Source organism: Plecotus auritus (assembly GCF_963455305.1).
Source record: "Plecotus auritus genome assembly, chromosome: X".
Taxonomy (NCBI): domain Eukaryota; kingdom Metazoa; phylum Chordata; class Mammalia; order Chiroptera; family Vespertilionidae; genus Plecotus; species Plecotus auritus.
This window is the reverse complement of record NC_137784.1, coordinates 105,497,010-105,515,099: the sequence shown is the minus strand read 5'-3', so window position 1 is coordinate 105,515,099 and position 18,090 is coordinate 105,497,010. Positions and strand designations below refer to the sequence as shown.

At 39.8% G+C, this 18,090-nt stretch overlaps 1 pseudogene across 1 annotated transcript; it reads left to right on the top strand.

Moving 5' to 3' along the window:
* The first annotated feature begins 2,737 nt into the window (after positions 1–2,737).
* Positions 2,738–3,254, top strand: LOC308240046 (translationally-controlled tumor protein-like; annotated as a pseudogene). The gene has a single exon. The product of its transcript is annotated as a translationally-controlled tumor protein-like (transcript).
* Positions 3,255–18,090: the final 14,836 nt, after the last annotated feature.

Here is an 18,090-nt window from a genome sequence, read left to right as displayed (position 1 = left end):
TTTTCACAGCAGCGTAGTATTCCATTGTGTAGAGGTACCACAGCTTTCTAATCCACTCATATGCTGATGGGCACTTAGGTTGTTTCCAAATCTTAGCTATTGTAAATTGTGCTGCTATGAAATAGGGGTGCATATATCCTTTCTGATTGGTGTTTCTGATTTCTTGGGATATATTCCTAGAAGTGGGATTACTGGGTCATTATGCTAAGTGAAATAAGCCAGTCAGATAAGGATAAGTATCACATGATCTCACTCATTTGTGGAATATAATGAACAATGTAAACTGATGAACAAAAATAGATCCAGAGACATAGAAATATCAAACAGACCATCAACCTCAGAGGGAAGGCAGGGGAGGGGTGGATAAGAGATCAACCTAAGTAATGACTTGTATACATGCATATAAGCATAACCAATGGACACAGGCATGTGCTGGAGGGTGGGAGTGGCCGGGTAGACGTCAATGGGGGGAAAAGGAGACATATGTAGTACTTTAAACAATAAAGATTTAGCCCTGCCCTAACCAGTTTGGCTCAGTGGATAGAGCGTCGGCCTGTGGACTGAAAGGTCCCAGGTTCGATTCCGGTCAAGGGCATGTATCTTGGTTGTGGGCACATCCCCAGTAGGAGGTGTGCAGGAGGCATGTGATCAATGTTTCTCTCTCATCGATGTTTCTAACTCTCTATTCCTCTCCCTTCCTCTCTGTAAAAAATCAATAAAATATATTTAAAAAAAGATTTAGCCCTGAAAAAAAAGAATCACCAATGAATACATGAATAAGTGGAATAACTAATTGATCTCTCTCTCTTTCTCTATCTCTCTCTGTAAAATAAATCAATAAAATTTACAAAAAAACTGACCTTATAATTAAAGGGCATAAAAATTTTTGAAAATGGAAATACCCATAATGTCGTGCATGATAGCAGAGACATCCTCAAATGGAGAGGATAATGTCGAGAAAAGTTTCATAATAAAATGGAAATGTATTTTATTTGCTACTGAGGAATACGCTACTGAGCAAATGCAGGGAGTTACTCAGTGTATTAAGCAGGTAGACTTTCTCCCTGGGATGGACTTTGGAATAATGTGCAGATCTGCCAGATTCTATGGCCCTTAGACATGGCCCTATAAATAGCTCAGAACTGACCAAGAAAGAGCTATTTGGTCTATGGATGGCATTTCCAAGGTTAATGAACAACAACCTATTTGGAAGGTCACCACTGTGATTAAAAAGGCAAAACCAAATCAGCACAATGGGCTGAGTTGTATGTTGCTTGCTATGATATTTCAGATTGTACTGACTCATGGGCAGCGGCCAATGGCCTGGCTATATGGTGAGGCAGAAGGGCAATAAAAAATTGGCCCATGAAAGGTATGCCTGTATGAGGCATGGTCCTATGGAAATCAGTGTGAGAATTTGAGGGGTGCATTACAGTAGGTCATGTCAATACCCATCAGAAGAACCCTCTTTTAGTTTGAAAGGAAATTGGAAGCAACAAGTAGATATACTGCTTATTTAAGGTCACCTGAGTCCATGGGATAAGTGAATATATGGCTATTGTAGCAATCCATAGAGAAAGCCTTAATCTAGCCATGTTCCTCTTGCAGCCTGTGAGGATAAAGTGCCAATAAGAACTGTTCTAGCCCTTTATTTCTGTGGTCTTCTTCTAAGGACACATAACCCTCGTCTAACTGTATTAAGTTATTTTTGGCCGAAACCGGTTTGGCTCAGTGGATAGAGGGTCGGCCTGCGGACAGAAGGGTCCCGGGTTCGATTCCGGTCAAGGGCATGTACCTTGGTTGCGGGCACATCCCCAGTGGGGGATGTAGAGGCAGCTGATCGATGTTTCTCTCTCATCGATGTTTCTGACTCTCTATCCCTCTCCCTTCCTCTCTGTAAAAAATCAATAAAATATATATATATATTTTTTAAATATATTTTATTGATATTTCACAGAGAGGAAGGGAGAGGGATAGAGAGCTAGAAACATCGATGAGAGAGAAACATCGATCAGCTGCCTCCTGCACACCTCCCACTGGGGATGTGCCCGCAACCAAGGTACATGCCCTTGACCGGAATCGAACCCGGGACCTTTCAGTCCACAGGCCGACCCTCTATCCACTGAGCCAAATCGGTTTCGGTTAAAATATATTTTTTAAAAAAAGTTATTTTTGCTACTGTAACAAATTACCATAGATTTAGTGGTGTAAAACAAGAGAATTATATTCTCTTCCATTTCTAGGAACCAGGAGTCCAAAATAAGTCTTACAGGGCCAAAATCAAGGTGTTCAACACTGTTGGTTCCTTCAGGAAGCTCCATGGGAGAATTTGTTCCTTACCTTTTCAGCATTCCTTGGCTTCTGTTTCTGTTGCCTTCTCTTCCTCTGTAGTCTACTCTCCCTCTATCTTCCTCTTACAAGGGCACTTGTGATTACATTTAGGGCCCACCCTGACAAGGAAGGTAACCTCCCCAACTCAAAATTTTTAACTTAACCAAAAAAATTCTTATTGCAATATAAGGTTAATTTCACAGGATTGAGGGACTAGGACATGGATACTTTTGGGGCCATTATTCAGAGCACCACATTAAAATAAGAAAAGAGCCCTAGCTTTTCTGCCAGCTCCCTCCTCCCCCCACTCCACCCTCCAGCGCCTTCTGGGGCTGCACCATGCTAGCTAGCGCCCAGCTTGGTGCTCCTGCTAAGGCAGCACCGCCTTCTCCTTTCAGCCGCCATCATGATCATCTACAGGGACCTCATCAGCCATGATGAGATGTTCTCCCATATCTACAAGATCCAGGCGATCGCAGATGGGCTGTGCCTGGAGGTAGAGGGGAAGATGGTCGGTAGCACAGAGGATAAAATTGATGACTCGCTTATTGGTGGAAATGCCTCCGCTGAAGGCCCTAAGGGCAAAGGTACCAAAAGCACAGTAATCACTGGTGTTGATATAGTCATGAACCATCATTTGCAGGAAACCAACTTCACAAAAGAAGCTTACAAAAAGTACGCCAAAGATTACATAAAATCAATCAAAGGGAAACTTGAAGAACAAAGATCAGAAAGAATAAAGCCTTTTATGACAGGGGTTGCAGAACAAATCAAGCACATCCTTGACATTTCAAAAACTACCAGTTCTTTGTTGGTGAAAACATGAATCCAGATGGCATGGTTGATCTGCTGGACTACCCTGAGGATGGTGTGACCCATATGTGATTTTCTTTAAGGATGACTTAGAAATGGAAAAATGTTAACAAATTTGGCAGTTTGGAACTATCACATGTCATCATAACTGGCTGCTGCTTTTCATCCACACACCAAGACAAGAACAAATGGGACTGATGTTATCTTGAACTCTTCATGTATTTGACCTTGATTCATTTGGATCAGAGGCATTGTTTTGAAGAAAAAAAACATGTCATGTAGGTTGTCTAAAAATAAATGCATTTAAACTCAAAAGAAAAAAGAAAAAAAAGAGCACTAGTTGGTTTGGCTCAGTGAATAGAGTGTTGGCTTGCAGACTGAAGGGTCTTAAGTTCAAATTCAATCAAGGCCACATACCTAGCTTGCAGGCTCTATCCTTGGCCCTGGTCAAGGTGGCTGCAGGAGGCAACCAATCGATGTATCTTTCTCACATCAATGTTTCTATCTTTCTGTCACTCCCCCACCCTTCCACTCTCTCTAAAAATCAATGGAAAATATCCTCAGGTGAGGAATAACAAAGAAAATGTGAGAAAAGAGATCAGATGTGTCCCAACTGACAGATATTCTATAAAATATCTGGCCATTACTCCTCAAAATTGTCAAGGTATTAAAAAAGAAGCGAAGTCTGAGAAATTATTATAGCCAAGAGGAGTCTAAGAAAACATGATAATTAAATGAAGTATAATATCCAGAATGGAATTTCAACCAGGGAAAGACAATTAGCTAAAAAACAAAGAAATCTGAATAAAGTGAGATGCGTCAGTCTAGGCTTATTAATTGTAAAAATATGCTAGACTACTGTAAAATGTTAATAATAAGGGAATGGGGTGTTTTATACATGGAAACTATGCTATCTTTGTCACTTTTTTTTTCATTCTAAATACAGTAAGTACTCCTTTAATATTGTCAATACATTCTGCAACTTTAAGCAAAATGACTATAATTAAACCCATTTTGCCACGGACTAATTCATACAAACAAGAGTTAAGTTCCTATGGCATCTTATCAATGTTATAATAAAAAGATTTTAAACAAAACAGTTATTAGAGGACCTGCTATTTGAAAATAGAGCTTTCTCATAAAATCTTTCATAAGCCAAAACTGCCTAAAGCAAAGAGTAGTACCCGCTTTCCATAAGTTTGCATTACACCATTTTGCTTTTATGAAAGACCTACAATTATATACATACTAGAGGCCCGGTGCATGAATTTGTGCAACAAATTCCCTGGCCTGTGGGATCGGGCTGAAACTGGCTCTCCAACATCCCCTGAGGAGCCCCAGATTGCTAGAGGGCACAGGCCAGACCAAGGGACCCCACAATCAGGGCCAGGGAGGGACACAGAAGGTTGACCAGCCAGGGAGGGACCGTGGGAGGGCTCCAGGGTGTGTCAGGCCAGTCTAGCTCAGTCCCAATTGGTCAGACCCCAGCAGCAAGCTAACCTACCAGTCAGAGCGTCTGCCCCCTGGTAGTCAGTGCATATCATAGTGACTGGTCGACTGGTCAACTGTCTGCCCCTTGGTGGTCAGTGCATGTCATAGCCAGTGGTTGAGCCTTAGCATATCATTAGCATATTACACTTTGATTGGTTGAATGGATGACCAGATGACTGAACACTTAGCATATTACGCTTTTATTATATAGGATGTATTTTTAAAATATGTTTTTTAATTGATTTCAGAGAGTGGAAGGGAGAGGGAGAAAGAAATAGAACAGCAATGATGAGAGACAATTGTTGATTGGCTGCCTCCTGCATGCCCCCTACTGGGAATTGAGCCTGCAACCCAGGCATGTACCCTGACCAGGAATTGAACTGTGATCTCCTGGTTCATGGATCAACACTCAACCACTGAGCCACACTGGCCAGGCTTTAAATATAAATTTACAGGTGTGTTTTTTCATAAAAGTAAAAGCTTTTTTGGAATCCTTTCAGTTAGAGAAAACAATTACTAATGTAGGACTTTTGTAAAAGTGAAGTGGTATAACAAGAACCTCAGAAAGAATATACCTATATATTCTAAAATAAAAAGGTTATTTTAAGAGTTAAAATGTTACTTATAGTTTGATTTTAATTATGTTAAGGACAATGTAAGTCTAAAGTCCAGAAGAAAGCACACAAGACATTGAGAACAAATTTTAATTAATGGTTACTGGTCTAAGACATGATTTTCAGATTAAAAGCAAGCATGTAAATATTATTAATATAAATAAAAATTTCCTTGAATCTTCAAGCTAAAGGTAAGATTCTGATATTGGTGGTCATTGTGGATATGTTTTCAATCATAAATGCTATTGCAACTAGCCACCTTGTGCTTAAATCTTTGTTGCACTTCAAAATATTTATTTAGGACAGATTCCTAGAAGTGGGTAGAATTACTAATAAATATGATATTTTTTAAAAGATAATAAATATTTATTCTTTCATAAGCCATTTCTTTGCTATTTTATCTACTATTTTGCTGCCTAGCAAGCCTTCCAAATCCAGAGATTAGTTAAATATCTATGTTTTTTCTTATATTTAAGCCATATATAATTAATCTTTGCCATCTCCTTACTCCTACAGAAGAATTTTAAAATTTGGGTTGTTAAAAATAATGGAATTTAGGAGAGCAAGATTATGTTTCCATAATGTTTTGATTATTGATTCTTAAATTTATTTGATTGCATTAAAATCCTGAAACCATGAGTAGCCTATTTTTCTTAATCTTTAAACTGAGGACAGATTCCCAAAAGAGTTCTTGCAAAGATAAAAGGCTACTTCTGACTTAGGTAACCTCCAAATTTAGGCTCAAGCACTCATCGACTGGGAACTGAAGAAAAAATATCCTTGTGGGAGAAGAGTTTAGGTTCTAATGATAGCTCTGGAGATCATCTTGACTAAGTCCCCAATGGATATGCATTCAAAAGATAGTAAAATGAAAAACCGGTTTGGCTCAGTGGATAGAGCGTCGGCCTGCGGACTGAGGGGTCCCGGGTTCGATTCCGGTCAAGGGCATGTACCTTGGTTGCGGGCACATCCCCAGTGGGAGGTGTGCAGGAGGCAGCTGATCGATGTTTCTCTCTCATCGATGTTTCTGGCTCTCTGTCCCTCTTCCTTCCTCTCTGTAAAATATCAATAAAATATATTTAAAAAAAAAAAGATAGGAAAATGTTCTTTCCAATGAACAGTGTGTGTTCTACCACATGCGATAATATAATCATATGATAACTTGTTTTCAATTCATTTAAAAAAATTAGATGTTTGAATAGATTATTCTTGGCTTTATTAATGACTTTTCATCTCATAGAATAATTATTTTAGTAAGTGGCTTTGCACAGGTAAAGGACATATATGATTATTCATGCTTCTGAAAGGGATTGATCTGAATAACTGCTGTAAATCACTTTTTTAATTTTCACTTTTTTTCCTGGTAAGAGTAAAAGGTAGAAGGTCTCAAAAATTTATTAAAGGTGTTAGATTTGTTAAGACTTAATGGAACACTTTCTTATCACAATACAAAAAGCAAATTACAAAGTTGTAGAGTGGGAATGGGATTCTACTTTGACAATGTTAATCACACTTGTATTAAAGTCCTTTTATGCAGAAGTTTAAAAAATAATTCTACTCTGGAAAATGTATCTTACATATACTTGCATGATAAGAGCAAATATTATTTGCATGTAAAAATGGTATACTAATGATTTGTCATGTAACATTATCAAAATATTATCCCATTCCCACATTGCCTTTATTCCTTTAAGTCATAAAAAAAAGTAGGCTGCATTTTCTCAAGAAAGAGAGTGGGGAAAGGCATTATTTAGGAATAAAAACTCAATGAATTTTCTGTAAGGTACACTTAATTTTCAAATATACTGGGCTTCCTCAGTGTGAATAGGATGAAGCCCACTAATTCTAAACTAACTGGTGCTGCTATTTCAAGTAAGGTAGCATTGCATTAATATTGAACGACTGCTCCAATGCAAAATTCTATTTATTTTTCATACAGAATATATGTAAAATATTCCCTTTTGCTTCCTTTAAGTCTAGATTATTGAATGTACTAGATATTTCTAGTAAGAGCATATTTTCTCCTCTGTATATTCCTAAAAGTGCTATGCCAAAATACTATTGAACTCAGATTTTGTGTTCACTACTATAGGAATAGTTGTGATTTTTACAGGAATGTGAAACTGGGAGACAGAATCCTAATATATAAAAGGCCAGGGTTGTAACAACGGATCACGACTGAAGGCTGACCAACCTGGAAGTCCTTCAGTCAGCGCTGGATTGCCGTGGTGACCCAGCACTAACTTCCCAGGGGGCTGAGACCCAGAGAGAGAGGCAGCTGTTGATCAGTACTTGCCTCTCTCTTTCTCTCCTTCTTTCTGAGCTTTGCCAGCAGCTGGGCTTTTCTTTCTCTCCTGGCCTCCATGAGGGGCTGCTGTTCAGCCCCTCCTCTCTGATCAGGCCCAGAAATAGGCCTGGAGATGTTGACTGGCATAGGAACTGACCAATCAGAACCAAATGTGGGTGCTGTGAAGAACCAATGGCTGCCTAGGAGGCGGAGCTTTTGCTGCTGACTGGCATAGAAACTGACCAATCAGAACTAAATTGGCCAGCAGAGGAGTGCAGTTGGGGGCGAGATCAGGCCTGCAGGGGAGGGCAGTTGTGGGTGAGATCAGGCCAGCAGGGGAGGGCCATGGGGGTGAGATCAGGCCGGCAGGGGAGGGCAGTTGGGGGCAACCAGGTCGGCAGGGGAGGGCAGTTAGGGGTGATCAGGCAGGCAGGGGAGAGCAGTTAGGGGCAATCAGGCAGCCAGGCAGGTCAGCAGTTAGGAGCCAGCAGTCCCAGATTGCGAGAGGGACATCCCTCAAGGGGTCCCCAATTGGAAAGGGTGCAGGCTGGGCTGAGGGAACCCCCCCTCCATGCACAAATTTTGTGCACTGGGCCTCGTTATTGTCATAAGAACTAGGAGATCTGGACTTTAGTTTTAACTAAGCCTCTAACTCTGGTAGACTTTGGGAAGGTCATTTAATCATCTAGGAATTTGCTCTTTGGTAAAAAGTATTATAAGATTTATTTTTTTAAATTTTGTTATACCTTAAATATTACATTGCATAGATGTTTAAATTGTCACCAAGTCCAATGCACTTTCATTTCTCCTCTCAACTATAAGGGTAATCTTCTAATTGATTTCTGCTTGGTATGCAGGTCCCCTCCATTCCTTTATTTTTATACTGCAATGGAATGAGGTTTCAAATATAAATCAGATAATGTCATGCTTCTGCTTTCCATTGCACTTAAAATCCAAACTCTATCGTAGCCTGTAAAACCCTTTAGGGACTGTTCTCCAGACTTTGACTTGTTTCGTTTTCTCCATTTCAGACACATTCCTGTTCCTCAAACACAAAACCTAACTCCTGCTTTTGGCCTTAGCAAATGCTCTTTCCTCAACCTGAAACACTTTCCTGAGATTCTTACAAGATTGACTTTTAGTTATTTAAGACTCAGTTCAAATATCACCTACCTAGAGAGGCCTTCCCTAATGTCCTCTCTAGAAAATGCCACCTGCTTGACCCTAAAACTCTTCATTACAGAACCCTGTCCATTTCCTTCTGAGAACTGTGCCACACTATAATTAATGTTTTTGTTTGATGACTTGAATAATGCTTGTCTGCCCCACTAGAATGTACATTTCTGGTAAGACAATCTGGCTTGTTTACTAATGTATCAACAGTGCCTAGAAGGGTGTGTGGCACAGAGTAAGTGCTCAATAAATGTTTGTTGAACTAATTAATTTTACCTTTTTAGTATTGCTATCTTTTGTAAAAAAAAAGAATGTAAATCAGTTTTATTTCAAATTTAAAAAATGCAGCTGTTGCCCTGGCCAGGTGGATCAGTTGGTTGGTGTCGTCCCATGTACCAAAAGGTTGCAGGTTTGGTTCTCAATCAGGGCACATACCTAGATTGCAGGTTCTATCCCCTGTCCTGATGCATATGGGAGGCAATTGATGGATATTTCATTCACATATCAATGTTTCTCTCTCTCTCTCTCTCTCTCTCTCTCTCTCTCTCTCTCTCTCTCTCTCTCCCAAAATTAATTAAAAAAGATCCTTGGGTGAGGATTAAAAATGTTTTAAAAATGCAGTTCTTGTCATTAAAAAAAATCAACACTTCAAAATTAACATTCCTAGTCATAATGTGCATTATTGATGTTTTTAGCTGCAAGTCTTATCACTTGAATGCTGTTCATTTCAATTTGCTATTCAGAAAAAAATGAACACAGCATTTTGGACTAGTGGAGATTTAAAGCATATACTAAAATGTTATAAACTTTAGTAGAACAAAATTTGCATTTATAGTAAATCACTAATGATATGCCATGTGTTTTTCCTAACTGTGCCCATAATTCATTGTTTCTAAAATATTTACACTTTGCTAATCTCTTAATAATATTTCATTTTGTAATGATAAAAAAAGTCATTGAAACTGATTTCCTTCCCATATTCAATGTGCTGTGATAAACTTTAAAAAAATTATCCTGCTGTTCAAATGCTTTAAAAATAAAGTCTAGACCTGGCTGGTGAGGCTCAGTTGGTTGGGCATCCTACAGTGCACCAAAAAGTTGCCCGTTCGATTTTCAATCAGGGCACATGCCCAGGTTGGGGGTGTGAAGGAGACAGCTGATGGATGTTTGGCTCTCATCTCTCTCTCTCTCTCTCTCTCTCTCTTTCTCTCTCTCTCTCTCTCTCTCTCCTTCTTGCTCCCTTCTCTCTCTAACAATCAATTTTTAAAAATGAGATTCTACTGCAGTTTGTAGTCCATAGCAATGATGAACATGCTAAAACAAGCAAACTCTAGATCTGGTGGCACAGCTCCAAGCTGTCCATAGTGAAGGCAATACAACTGTTGGACTGGATGTGAAGAAAGATAATACTGGCTATATGGCAATACTGTGTATAAAAGGAAGTTTCCAAGTAAAGTGACAAGTTCCTCTGAATGCATCTGAAGCAGCGGAGGTGATTCTATGTGTGGACAACATCATCAAAGATGCACCAAGGAAACGTGTCCCCGATCACCACCACTGTTAAGCATTCCTATATGCTGTTACACTACAGATTAGTTCATAGCACAGTCGTTGGAAAGACTTAGACTTCTTTATTTTTAATTTAAATTATTTATTGTTTAAAGTACTACTTATGTCTCCCTTTTCTCCCATTAACCTTTCCCTGGCCACTCTCACCCCAAGCACATGCCCTCATCCCCCTACTGTCTGTGTCCATTGGTTATGCTTATACACATGCATACAAGTCATTTTGTTTATCTCTTACCTCCCACCCCACACACCCCTGTCTTCCCTTTGAGGTTTGACAGTCTGTTCAATGCTTCTGTGTCTCTGGATCTATGTTTGTTCATTTTATTCCACAAATGAGTGAGATTATGTGATATTTTTCTTTTTCCCGCTGCCTTATTTTGCTTAGCATAATGCTCTCCAGGTCCATCCATGCTGTTACAAATGGTAAGAGTTCTTTTTTTTTTTTTTTAACAGCAGCGTAATAATTCATTGTGTAGATGTACCACAATTTTTAAATTCACTCATCTGCTGATGGGCACTCAGGGTGTTTCCAAATCTTAGCTATTATAAATTGTGCTGCTATGAACATAGGGGTGCATATATCCTTTCTGTTGGTGTTTCTAGCTGCTTGGGATATAATCCTAAAAGTGGGATTACAGGGTCAAATGGGAGTTCCATTTTTAATTTTTTGTGGAAACTCCATACTGTTTTCCAAAGTGGCTGCAACAGTCTGCATTCCCACCAGCAGTGCATGAGCGTTCCTTTTTCTCCACATCCTCGCCAGCTCTTGTCATTTGTTGAATTGTTTATGATAGTCATTCTGACATGTGTGAAATAGTACCTCATTGTAGTTTTGATTTACATCTTTCAGATGATTAGTGACTTTGAGCATGTTTTCATATGTCTCTTGGCCTTTTGTATGTCTTCTTTCAAAAAGTGTCTATTTACGTCAAATGCCCATTTTTTGATTGGATTGTTTATCTTCCTTTTGTTAAGTTGTATGAGTTCCCTATAAATGTTGGAGATTAAACCCATATCAGAGATAACATTGGCAAATATGTTCTCCCATGCAATAGGCTTTCTTGTTGTTTTGTTGATGATTTCTTTCCCTGTCCAGAAGCTTTTTATTTTGATGTAGTACATTTTTTTATTTTCTCTGTAGTTTCCATTGTCCTAGGAGCAGTATCAGTAAAGATATTGCTACAACATATGTCTGCTATTTTGCTACCTATGGATTCTTCTAAGATTTTTATGGTTTCCTGTCTTAGGTTTAAGTCCTTTATCCATTTAGAGTTTATTTTTGTGTATGGTGTAAGTTGGTGATCTAGTTTCTTTCTTTCTTTTTTTTTTGCATATATCTGACCAATTTTCTCAACACCATTTATTGAAGAGACTGTCTTGACTCCATTGTATGCCCTTGCCTCCTTTGTCAAATTTTAATTGAGCATACTGGCTCAGGTCGATTTCCAGGTTCTCTGTTCTGTTCCATTAGTCTGTATGTATGTTCTTGTGCCAGTACCAGACAGTTTTGAGAACAGTAGCTTTGTAATATAGCTTGATATCTGATATTGTGATCCCTCCAACTTTGTTCTTCTTTCTCAGGATTGTTGCAGCCATTTGGGGTCTTTTTTTTATTCCAGATGAATTTTTGGAGAGTTTGTTCTAGTTCTGTGAAATATGCCATTGGTATTTTAATGGGGAGTGCATTGAATCTAGAGATTGCTTTGGGTAGTATGGACATTTTAATGATGTTGATTCTACCAATCCCTGAACATGGTATATTTTTCCTTTTGTTTATGTCTTCCTCTATCTCTTTTTTCAACATCCTGTAGTTTTCTGAGTATAGTTCTTTTACTTCCTTAGTTAGGTTTACTCCCAGGTATCTTAATTTTTTTGTTGTTGAAATGGTAAATAAGATTTTTTTTTTTTTTTTAGTTTCTCTTTCTGTGAGTTCATTATTGGTGTATAAAAAGGCCATAGATTTCTTGGTGTTAATTTTGTATCCTGTTACATTGCCGAATTCATTTATTAAGTCAAGTAGGTTGTTGATGGAGTCTTTATGGTGTTTTACGTACAATATCATGTCATCTGCAAATGACAGTTTTACTTCTTCTTTTCCAATTTGGAAGCCTCTTATTTCTTCTTCTTGTCTGATCGCTATGGCTAGCACTTCCAGTACTGTGTTGAACAGAAGTGGTGAAAGGGGGCATCTCTGTCTTGTTCCTGTTCTTAGGAGAAATGGTTTTAGTTTTTGCCCATTGATATGAGGTTTGCTGTAGGTTTGTCAAAAAAGGCATTTATTATGTTGAAGTATAATTCTTCTATTCCCACTTTGCTGAGAGTTTTTATCAAGAAAGGGTGTTGGATTTTGTCAAATGCTTCTCTGCATCAATTGATGATTATATGATTTTTGTCTCTCAATTTGTTTATGTAATGTACTAGTAGCCCTGCGCATGAATCCCTGCGCCAGTACCTCGCCAGTAGCTCGCTGCCGCCCTCCAGTAGCTCTCTGCCTTCTGTCCTACCCTCCTGTAGCTCCCCCCGCCCCCCATCCCCCCTCCCCCCTCATAGCTTGCTGGCCTGCCCCCTCCTGTAGCTCTCTGCCACCTACTTGTAGCTCACTGCCCCACCCTCTTGCTGATCCATGATCTGGTCATTACGTGGTTGGTTGTTACGCTTCATGGCATAACGACCATTTGCATATTACATCTTTATTATATAGGATAATATTTATTGATGTGTGGATATTATACTAGTCTTGCATCCCTGGAATAAATCCCACTTGGTCATGGTGTATGATCTTTCTAATGTAATGCTGGATTCAATTTGCTATAATTTGGTTGAGGATTTTAGCATCTATGTTCATTAGGAATATTGGCCTGTAAGTCTCTTTCTTTGTAGTGTCTTTACCTGGTTTTGGGATTAGTGTAATGCTGGCTTCATAGAAAGAGCTTGAAGAGTGCCTTCCTCTTGAATTTTTTGGAATAGTCTGAGGAGGATAGGTTTCAGTTCTTCTTTGAATGTTTGGTAAAACTCTCCCATGAAGCTGTCCGGACCATGGCTTTCGTTTGCTGGAAGTATTTTGATTACTGCTTCAATTTCATCAGTAGTTATCAGCCTATTATGTTGTTTGATTTTTCCTGATTGAGCTTTGGAAGATTGTATTTTTCTAGGAAAATGTCCATTTCATCAACCTTTCTAATGCTGTGACCCTTTAATACAGTTCCTCATGTTGTGGTGACCCCCAACCATAAAATTATTTTCGTTGCTACTTCATAACTGTAATTTTGCTACTTTAATGAATCGTAATGTAAATATCTGTGTTTTCCAATGGTCTTAGGCTCTACAGCAGGCTCGCCTAAGACCATCGGAAAACACAGATATTTACATTATGATTTATAACAGTAGCAAAATTATAGTTATGAAGTAGCAAAGAAAATAATTTTATGGTTGGGGTCACCACAACATGAGGAACTGTATTAAATGGTCGCAGCATTAGAAAGGTTGAGAACCAATGAGATTGTCCAGTTTGTTGGAGTAGAGTTGTTGTAGTATTTTTTTTTTTTTTTTTTACAATCCTTTGTATGTCTGTGGGGTCAGCTGGTATTTCACCTCTTTCATTTGTGATTTTGTTTACTTGGTTCCTCTCTCTTTTCTTGTTGGTGAGCCTGGATAGAGGTTTAACAATCTTGTTTATCCTTTTAAAGAACCAGCTCTTGGTTTTATTGATCATTTGTATTGTTTATTTGGTCTCTATGTCATTTATTTCTGCTCTGATCCTTACTATTTCCTTCTCTCTGCTTACTCTGGGTTTTTGTTGTTGCTCTCTTTATAATTCTTCAAATTGGAGGGTTAGATAAATTATTACCAGTTTTTCTTGTTTTCTGATGTAGGCCTGTAGAGCTATGTACTTTCCTCTCAGGACTGCTTTCACCATGTCCCATAGATTTTGGATCGTTGTGTTTTCATTGTCATTTGTTTCCAGGATGCTTTTTATTTCTTCTTTGATATCTTTGGTAACCCAATCATTGTTTAATAGCATGCTATTTAGCCTCCAAGTGTTTGATTTTTTTCATTGTTTATATTTTAGTTGATTTCTAATTTTATGTCATTGTGATCTGAGAAAATGCTTGATATGACTTCTATCTTCTTGAATTTGAAGAGAATTAGCCTGTGTCATACCTAATATGTGGTCTATCTTTGAAAATGTCCTATGTGCACTCAAGAAGAATATACAATCCATTGTTTCTGGGTGAAATGTTTGGAAGGTGTCAACTAATTCCATCTCATCTAGTGAGTCTTTTAGGATTGCTGTTTCTTTTTTTTTATTATTATTGATTTCAGAGAGGGAGGGAGAGAGATAGATAGAAACATCAATGATAAGAGAGAATCATTGATTGGCTGCCTCCTACACACCCCCTACTGGGGGGGGATCGAACCTGAAACCCAGGCATGTGCCCTTCGCTGGAATTGAACCTGGGACCCTTTAGTCCACAGGCCAACACTCTATCCACTGAGCCAATCGGCTAGGGCAGGATTGCTGTTTCTTTGTTGATTTTTATCTAGAAGGTTTATCCAGTGATGTAATGGTGTATTAAAGTCCCCAACTATGATTGTATTGCTGTCAACCTCTGCCTTGATGTCTTCCAGAAGTTTTTTTTTTTTTTTTTTTTTTTTAATGTATTTGGTGTTTCTGTATTGGGTGCATATACACTGAGTGGCCAGATTATTATGATCTCTGAACACATAATAATCTGGCCACTCAGTGTATATCCTATAGAATAAAAGGCTAATATGCAAATTGTCCCCTCAACCAGGAGTTCCACTAGCAGGCAGGCTGGCCAGCAGCCCATGTCTGCTCCCCCTGGCCAGGCTGGCTGGACCCCACCCATGCATGAATTCATGCACTGAGCCTCTAATATATATATACACACACACACACACACACACACACACACACACACACACACACACACAGAGTGGCCAGATTATTATGTGCTCAAAGATCATAATAATCTGGCCACTCAGTGTATATGGGTCATGTTTTCTTATCTATTCAGCCACCCTATGTCTTTTAATTGGAGTATTTAATCCATTTAAGTTTAATGTTATTATTGATAGGTCCTTGTTTGTTGCCATTTTAATTCTTTATGCCTTTGTTCCTTCTCACCTTTCTATTTATTCTTTTTACAACAGTCCCTTTAGCATTTCTTGCATTGTTGGCTTCGTGGTCTAAACCTCCCTTAGCCTTTTTTTTTTGTCTACAAAGCTCCTGATTTCACCTTCAATTTTGATTGATAGCCTTGCTGGATAGAGTATTCTTGGGTTCATCTCCCTTGCTTTGCACAACTTTGTATACTTCATCCCATTCCCTTCTGGCCTGATGTGTTTCTGTTGAGAAATCATTTGATTGTCTAATGGGAGATCCCTTGTAGGTAACTTTCTGACTTTCTCTTGAAGCCGTTAAGAGTCTTTCTTTGTCATTAACATTTGCCATTTTAATTACAATGTGTCTTGGTTGTGGGTCTTTTTGTGTTCATCTTCTTTGGGACTCTCTGTGCTTGTGTGACTTTTTCTTACCCAAATGAGGGAAGTTTTCTGTCATTATTTGTTCAAATAGGTTTTCTATTCCCTGCTCCTCTTCTTGACCTCCTGGCACCCCTATTATGCAGATGTTGCTTCATTTCATGTCCCAGAGCTCCCTTAAACTCCCCTCCTGTTTTTTAATTATTTTTTCTAATTGCTGTTCAGATTGGGTGTGTTTTTCTAACTCGTTGACTTTGCTGTCTTCTAACTTGGTGATTCAGTCCTCTACTTCTTCTTGTCCACTCTTGAAACCTTCCATTGTGTGTTTTAGTGCAGCTATATCATTTTTCATTAACTCTTGATTCTTACATATATTGTTGACTTTCTCATCCAGCTGGTTTAGGAACTTTTTGACCCTTACTCTGAATTCTTTATCTGACATATTGCTTGCCCCATTTCATTTAATTTCTTTTCTGGCAATTCTTCCTTTTCTTTCCTTTGGTGTTTGTTTATTTTTCTCCCCATTTTTGCTTTCTTTTTATGGCTGTAAGCACCCTGCTTGGGGTTTGAGAGGTTGAAGACCCGACCAGACAAATAATCTGGAAATTGTTAGCCCAGAGTCTGGGTCTGCCTTGAGTCTTGCACCTTTATTGTCTATGCTCTGAGTTTTATCTCCTTCTCCCACAAATCTGGTCCCTCAGTCATCTGCTTCAGATGCTCAGTGTGGCAGGAGCACGTGCACAGTTCCTCTGGTGTGTGACCCCCTGTGAGAACCCAGAGCCCTCTGGCATGCAATTTGCTGTGAGGCCCCGGCACCTGTTGCAGTGCACTTGTAGTGCAGTCTTGTGGCACCTGGAAAGTCACACCAGCTTTCTCTGGATTGCCCTGGCAGCAATCTCCTGTCACCCAGAGTGGGGCACATGCTGGGTTGCTCTGGGTAGCCCCTGCAGGTTTGTCCCAGGTGTCAGGGTGGAGTGGGTGGGGGTTGCTCTGGGTTTCACAGTCAGAGCTCTCATGTGGCCTGGAGGGAGGCGCATGCTAGCTTACTCCAGGCCATCCTGTCAACAAGTCCCTAGGCTCAGGGTGGAAGCAGGCACAGTTTGCTCTGGGTCGCACAGTCCTCGCTTTCTTGTAGCCTGAAGTGAAGCACAGGCTGGGTTGCTCCAGTTTGCCCCTCTCCAGTGTGGAGCAGGGGTGGGTTGCTCTGGATTGCACAGTCCTTGCTCTCCTGTGGCCCTGAGTGAAGCATGCGCTGGGTTAGCCCCAGCAGGACTATCTCAGGAGCTGGGGTGAGCAGCCATGGGTTTGTCTGTGTTGCACAGTCCACACTCTCCCTTTGCATGGAGTGGGGAGCACACTAGGTTACTCTGGGTCACCCTGGAAGCAGGTCCAGTTGTTCGGTGCTCAGGGTGGAGCAGGTGCCAGTTGGCTCCAGATTAGGCTAGCAGCATCTTCTGGAGTTCGGGGCAGGGGTGGGACACAGGGTTCCCCCTGGCTTGCACTCACTGTAGGGTCCTAGAGCCAGATACTAGAATGCTGAGTCCCTGCGGACTCGTGTGGAGACCTGGTGCAGGAAGTCACTCTGGCGAGTGCTCCCTGCAGATGTCTGGGAGCCTGCCAGGAATTACTGTGCCATTCACTGCTAGGGCATGGTGGTGGTTCCAGGAGGGTTATGGCTGGCAAGTGGCATTTTCTAGGCATCCTCTGCCCTTCCTTATTGAAAACTGTCTCCTCAGCTGTGTCTAATTCATTAATTCAGGGTAGATGTTCTCCAATTTAGTTTCTTTTCTAGCCTGGCCCCAGGAAGAGGTGTGCAACACTTTTGCCTATTCAGCTGCCATTTTCAAATGATGCAAGACTTTGACTTCTTAAAGGAGACTGTGGAATTGAAGTTTATCTGTGGTTCTTATATCCTTAAGTTTGGACATTTACCTGAACTTTTATTTTTTTTAAATAAATCTTTATTCAGATTACAATTATTTCTCCTTTTTCCCCCCATAGGTCCCCTCCACCCAGTTCCCACCCCACCTTCTGCCCTTACCTCCCCCCCACTGTCCTCATCCATAGGTGTATTATTTTTGTCCAGTCACTTCATGAACCCCCCCATACCCTTTTCCCCCTGAGAATTATCAGTCCACTCCCTTTCTATGCCCCTGATTCTATTATATTCACCAGATTATTCTGTTCCTCGGGTTTTTAATTCACTTGATTTTTAGGTTCACTTGTTGATAGATATGTATTTGTTGTTCATAATTTTTCTCTTTACTTTTTTCTTCTTCCTCTTCTTTAAGAATACCTTTCAGCATT